Source organism: Macrobrachium rosenbergii, chromosome 22, assembly GCF_040412425.1.
Source record: "Macrobrachium rosenbergii isolate ZJJX-2024 chromosome 22, ASM4041242v1, whole genome shotgun sequence".
Taxonomy (NCBI): domain Eukaryota; kingdom Metazoa; phylum Arthropoda; class Malacostraca; order Decapoda; family Palaemonidae; genus Macrobrachium; species Macrobrachium rosenbergii.
The window spans coordinates 48,213,391-48,220,890 of record NC_089762.1 but is presented as its reverse complement, the minus strand read 5'-3'; the positions used below and the strand labels follow the sequence as shown (position 1 = coordinate 48,220,890).

General features: G+C 38.0%; 1 protein-coding gene across 2 annotated transcripts in view; it reads right to left on the bottom strand.

Moving 5' to 3' along the window:
* LOC136850851 (uncharacterized protein DKFZp434B061-like) overlaps positions 1-7,500 on the bottom strand; it is a 168,360-nt gene that overhangs the window by 50,205 nt on the left and 110,655 nt on the right. The window lies entirely within an intron of this gene.

Genomic DNA, 7,500 nt, shown 5'->3' with positions numbered 1-7,500 from the left:
AGCAAATTCCCACAAGGGTCTGTAATTGAAAGCGAAATGTTTTTCACCTTTGAAATGTCGTAATGAGTAATTGCATTTTTGGCTGCCGTTGAACAAACGAGCGGAGGGAAAATGCTGTTCAAATCAATTAGGCGAGTAAATGTAGGAGAGGTTAAAGTAAATAGAGATATTGGCAAAAATGTCTTTTTCACGCTGCTCGTTTCAGTTTTGGTGTGTGGTTTGTGTACATGGACAAATGTATATGACAAACACACGTATATATATTCTAAATATAAATATACTATATATAAATATGTAGTATCTTTACATATACACAGTATATATATATATATATATATATATATATATATATATATATATATATATATAAAATACATATAAAAATGTATATAAATAAATATATATATACATATATATTTATATACATTATATACATAAATTTCTGACTCACATCAGGATCGAACCCAGGTCCTTCAATTGAAAGGCAAGGGCGCTGCCCACTAGACCTATAGGTTTGATCCTGATGTGAGTCAGAAATTTATTTCTGTTCCACACGTGATTGTGTGTTGATTATTTCTACATTATATATATATATATATATATATATATATATATATATATATATATATATATATATATTATACTTATACTGTGTATATATATACACACAAACATGCATATAATCTTCTGACACAGGCGAACAGCACGATGAAAGCCATATTATATCCCTTTGAAGCAGTCATTTGGCATGAAAGCTTTTAATTGACCGGTTGTGACTCAGCCGGCGCAGTAATTAATACAGCAACCAGTTACTGTAGCCCCGCTGCTGTAATCCGTGATTAAATTTTGTATTTGTCTGCCTTGATGGCGACGTTACAGTGGCCTGATGTTATTGAATAGCCATTTCCTTAATTGGCGTGGGATGAAATATGAAACATCCCTTATGGTTACATGACAATCTGTATCGTTTATGTATTTATATCGAAGTTATGTTTGTTGCTGTATTCGACTCTTGTATTGGGGTTTTCGTCCATAAATATAACAAATAAAAAATTAATGATTAATTGCTCTCTAGTGGTAGAGAATCCGATAACTAACCAATAATTGCAGAGGTGGTGTAGGATCCAATAACTAGTACCTAATAGTAACTAACTGATAATTTTTTGGAGTGACAAGAGATTCCAGTAATTAACAGCTTTAAATTCCAGCAGTGGTAGAGAGACCAATAACTAATAATAACTAATTGATAATTTTTGAGGCTGCAACTATTAGTTATTAGTTATTGGATTCTCAAAAATTATCAATTAGGTATTATTAGTTATTGGTGTCTCTACTTCTGCTGCAATTAGTAGTTATTAATTACTTGATTCTCTGTCACTCCAAATAACTAATAACTATATATAATAACTTACTAACAACTGGTTTAGTGGCAGACAGTCCAATAACTGACTAATAATTGCAGCAATGGTAGAGAACCCAATAACTGATAATAACATTTAGCTAATAACTGCAGCAGTGGCAGAGAATCCAGTTCCTAATAACTAATAATAACTAACTAATAACTGCAGCATTAGCAGATAATCCGGTACAAAACTTTTGAATTTCCAAATAGTAACTGACTGGAGATAAGTGTTGTATTTTCATGCGTGATAAGTGAGGTAAAAAATGCTTTGGCACAATAATGAGTGCTCGTTACCACCTCCTCCTCCTCCTCCTCCTCCTCCTCCTCCCCTTCGTCATCCAGTTGGGAATCCTCCCATCCTACCGCACCGGCCTATGCTATCCAATTACCACCGCCCAGATAGGGCGTGTATGACTTTTTTTTTTTTCGGGGTGGGGGGCGGAACTTGTCTTCGCTATTGTATAGAACGACTCTCTCTCTCTCTCTCTCTCTCTCTCTCTCTCTCTCTCTCTCTCTCTCCGAAGCACTCGTGGGAGCAGCTAAGTTTTTTTCAATTCGTTAATGTGAAACAGATTTTTCCTCTCTTCTTTCTCAGCGAGATAACAACTCTGTATTTTCTGGGAAAGGTTAAGAGAGAGAGAGAGAGAGAGAGAGAGAGAGAGAGAGAGAGAGAGAGAGTTCAGGAATACCACATCGAAGTCCTCTCTCTCTCTCTCTCTCTCTCTCTCTCTCTCTCTCTCTCTCTCTCTCTCTCTCTCGTTGGCTTTTTACATGAAACAACAGTAGGATATATATACCATAAAAACTACTGCCCTAGCGTTTAAAAGAATTCTCTCTCTCTCTCTCTCTCTCTCTCTCTCTCTCTCTCTCTCTCTCTCTCTCTCTCTCTCTCTCTCTCTCGTTGGCTTTTTACATGAAACAGAACAGTAGGAATATATACACCATAAAAAACTACTGCCTAGTGTTTAAAGAATTCCCTCTCACTCTCTCTCTCTCTCTCTCTCTCTCTCTCTCTCTCTCTCTCTCTCTCTCTCTCTCTCTCTCTCACAAGCAGGTACTTAATACACCTCTGGTCCCCAACAGGGCCGTAATGGACTTTTAGGGAACGCACCCAAGTCGTTCCTTCCTCGTCCAATTTATTGACTGAACGTTGGTCATTTACTTGAAAGCTGAAAGAGAGAGAGAGAGAGAGTTCTTTAAACACTAGGTAGTAGGATTTTATGATGTATATTCCTACTTCTATATTCCTACTTCTTTCATGAAAAAAGTAAACGAGAGAGAGAGAGAGAGAGAGAGAGAGAGAGAGAGAGAGAGAGAATTCTTTAAACACTAGGCAGTAGTTTTTATGATTGATATTTTCCTACTGTTTCACGTAAAAAGCCAACGCTGATAGAGAGAGAGAGAGAGAGAGAGAGAGAGAGAGAGAGAGAGAGAGAGAGAGAGAGATTCTGTAAACACAAGGCAATAGGGTTTTAGGATATATATTCCAACTGTTTCATGTAAAAAACAAACGCTGAGAGGGAGAGAGAGAGAGAGAGAGAGAGAGAGAGAGAGAGAGAGAGAGAGAGAGATAAGACGGATGTTAATAAGGAACGACTGATATTGATTTTTGCCTCAGCTACATGTCACGTTTGACGATGTCATTTTGGCCTGATGAACATTCCACCTTTTGACATCAGTCGTACACAGATATTTTTACTTAATGGGTCTTTCAAAATAGGCAATATGTTTGTGCGTCAATTTGATGTCTTTTTTTTTTTTTTTTTAGTTTTCTGCAAAAGAAAACTATTATGGCGACTTTGTCAGCCCGTCCGCTCTTCATTTTGTCCGCAGTTTTTCTGTCCGTCCTCAGATCTTAAAACCTACTGAGGCTAGAGGGCTGCAAATCGGTATGTTGATCATCCACCATCAAATCATCAAACCTACCAAAAATTGCAGCCCTCTAGCCTCAGTAGTTTTTATTTCATTTAAGGTTAAAGTTAGCCATAAACGTGCTTCTGGCAACGATACAGGATAGGCCATCACCGGGTAGTGGTTAAAGTTTCATGGGCCGCGGCTGATATAGAATTATACCGAGACCACCGAAAGATAGATCTATTTTCGATGGCCTTGATTATACGCTGTAGCGGCTGTACAGAAAACTCGATTGCGCTGAAGAAAGCCTCGGCGCATTTTTTTACTCGTTTTAATTCGTAGTGAATACGTGGATCATATTCAAATCCCAAAGTCTCGACTCCTCTACCATGTGATCGTCGCCATTCCTCAAATATTTTGAAAAAGTACAATTGAAAAAAATACAACCAAATAGACAAAAATATAAAAGGGTCTTCTCGAACACAGTCTAGACATCTTCGAATTTAATGATGACATGTTTTTTTTCTGAGGAATACGCAATCCGTCGTATCTGCTAAAAAAAAAAAGTTCTTGGAAAAAACATTACAATCAGCGAGACAAAAATATAGAAAAGAACTTTTCCAACTCAATCCAGACATCTTCGAATTCCCCTGATTACAGTTTCTTTTCTGAAGAATACATTCAGAGAAAAAGCTTCGGAGCTTCGACGTTCCTCTGTAATGCGACGCCTCCGAAAGGAAGTAGATGAATCAGTGACCTAGAAAAATAAAAGACGCGGATTGGTAAACGTATTTTCATCATTAGAAATATCCGGTGGAATATTTAATGACTTCCTACTTTTTCATTCTCTCTCAGGCCAAGCTTATGTCAGGAGATGTAGTAGATGATTATTTTACACTATACAGTGAATTACCCATTATATACTGTACAGTATATAATTTGTAATTCAAAGTATGCAGACAATTCGTGTTGAATTAAAATGGTATTGTTGAAATTATATATATATATATATATATATATATATATATATATATATATATATACAGTATATATATATATATATATATATATATATATATATATATATATATATATATATATATATATATATAATATAATTATTATTCCAGGGGTGATAATCATTCACGTGGAACAAGCTGACATATTTTAAAGGAATTTAACAAATTTGAAAATCTTTCATGAAGAAAAAGAATCAGAAGAATGAGAAAATATTCAATTAGGTAAAACTCTCGACAACACGAAAGGGGAAAGGAAGAGAGTTAAAAGCATTAAAAAATAAAACGTTGAAAATTTAAAACATTGGAAATGTAAGTAATTTAATCAGATTGAACGGGCGGGCTTGAATGCTCATAGCGTGTGAATTATGTACCACATTTATTTTTAAAGGAACGAAATAAGCGGATAAAAGGTGGAAAATGGTCCATCCCCTCCCCCCCTTTTTTTAGCGTCATTCTTGCGGCCTTCATCGATCATTACCCTTCACTGATGGCAGTGAAGGCTCCATCTTCCACGGAGAAGAGTGAAGGAAAGAACCTTCTTTTTTTGATTGGGGAATTCTGTGTGATTGACCTTCGACCTTTCCGTTCACGCTTAAATATTCGTTTCGCTTTTTTATTTTTTTTTTTGGCAGCTGGAGTTGTAGAAGGAGTCATCTTTTTTTTTATTTGTTTTAATCTTTCCTTTTGGCGTTTTTCATTTAATTTTAACTTTTTCTTTCAGAAGATGTGATGTTGTAGAAAGAGATTATTAATACTTCCTCATAAAAGTTATGATTTTTAATATAGATGTTGTTGCAGATATGTTTTATCAGCTTCGCCCCAACGTGAGATATCACTCACATGCTTAGCGTGGATCTCTCTCTCTCTCTCTCTCTCTCTCTCTCTCTCTCTCTCTCTCTCTCTCTCTCTCTCTCTCTCAAGTTTGCCGTGAGACACTTGTTGCTCGCGTTCCGTATGGCTGTTAAGTGCCACTTGCAAAGTAACCACTGTAGTTCAGATAGCACTTACTTATTCCCAACTATTTTAATATACATTTCGTCACTTTATCTCTCATGCCGTTGAAATCAGGTACTCTACATTCCCTTGTGTTCCCAGAGCCAAATGATCTTGTCCGTTCGACGCATGAGAGCTTTAGCAAGATCTGATTGCCTGGGGGGTGTTTCTTCTGTTCGTGTGTGTGAAGAGAAATCCCCTTTTTATGAAAAGGTTCCACAGTGAAATCCCCATGTCATAAAAAGGTTTCACGCTGCAATCCCCATTTCATAAAAAGGTTCCATTTCATAAAAGGTTCCACAATGAAATCCCATTTCATTTCAGTGAAATCCCCATTTCATAAAAAGGTTTCACGCTGCAATCCCCATTTTACAAAAAGGTTCCACAATGAAATCCCCATTTCATAAAAAGGTTTCACTCTGCAATCCCCATTTCATAAATAGGTTCCACGGTGAAATCCCCATTTCATAAAAAGGTTTCACTCTGCAATCCCCATTTCATAAAAAGGTTCCACAATGAAATCCTCATTTCATAAAAAGGTTCCACAATGAAATCCCCATTTCATAAAGAGGTTTCACGCTGCAATCCCCATTTCACAAAAAGGTTCCACAATGAAATCCCCATTTCATAAAAGGTTTCAAACCGCCATCCCCATTTCACAAAAAGGTTCCACAGTGAAATCCCCATTTCATAAAAAGGTACCACGGTGAAATCCCCACTTCAAGAAAAGGTTTCACGCCGCAATCCCCACATCATAAAAAGGCTAAAACGCCGACACCTGCTTCAGTGACTTGTAACTTATGTTTTGAACATCACCAGGCAACAGAATATATCCTGAAGCGTCAGCCATTTCATTTCCCATTGACTTTCTCTCATTTTTTTTTACTGCAAGATTGTAACCACATCTTTTTAGTTTTCTCTAAAAGAAAACTATTGTGCCGGCTTTGCCTGTCCGTCCGCACTTATTTCTGTCCGCACTTTTTCTCTCCGCCCTCATACCTTAAAAACTACAGAGGCTAGAGGGCTGCAAATTGGTATGTTGATCATCCACCCTCCAATCGTCAAACATACCAATTTGCAGCCCTCTAGCCTGAGCGGTTTTTTATTTTATTTAAGGTTAAAGTCAGACATGATCGTGCTTCTGGTAACTGTATAAGACAGGCCACCACCAGGCCTTGGTTAAAGTTTCGGGTCGCGGCTCATACAACAAAATACCGAGACCACCAAAAGATCGATCTATTTTCGGTGGCCTTGATTATACGCTGTAGCGGCTGTACAGAAAACTCGATTGCGTCGAAGAAACTTCTCTTCTAACTGGCTTGATATGAATGTTAAACGGCGACAGAACTAGAACTTGTGTATTGTACTGTATATGATAGGTTTAATTTTACACTCATTGTCCCAGAGAGAGAGAGAGAGAGAGAGAGAGAGAGAGAGAGAGAGAGAGAGAGAGCGGGGAAAACAAGTGCACCTGGAACATCATCAGTTTCCAGCTACTTCGAGAACTGATATATCAGTACGTTTTTTGAAAGAAAGACAAGGAGAGAGAGAGAGAGAGAGAGAGAGAGAGAGAGAGAGAGAGAGAGAGAGAGAAGCGCACCTGGAACACGATCAATTTCTTAACAGAAAGAAGCCGTAATGTGTCTCCATTGCTGGAATATCTCATCCATCAGAACCGGCTGAGGAAAGAGTTTCTTCTTCTTCTTGAATTGAATTGAATATATAGAATTTAGGCCAAAGGCCAAGCACTGGGACCTATGGGGCCAATTCAGCGCTGAAACGGAAATTGGCAGTTAAAAAGTTTGAAAGGTTTAACAGGAGAAAAACCTCTCAGTTGCACTGGCATCAATTGGTATTGGAGGGTGGAAAATAAGATGGAAGAAAGAGAATATGAAAGGAGGTACAGTAAAAGGAACGAAAAGGCTTGCATGAGGTGCACTGGCGGCTACTACCCCCCTGCGGAGTTGTTGTTGTTGTTCTTCTTCTGGGAAGCTGTTATGCAGGCGTAGGGACTCGATTCACTCATAGCACCCCACCCGGTAACCTACCTCCTCTCACCTTCTCACAGCTCGGCTCGTCAGCTCACGTTGTTTGTTGTTTTCCCCTCATTATTCCAGCTCGCCTCTGCTCCTAAGTTCGACGTGATGTGGAAACGAGATCATCTTCTGAAGGAGGATTTTCTGTTGTTGGCGCAAGGGAGTTGGATAATGAATTCTGGGAATGGCAGAGAAG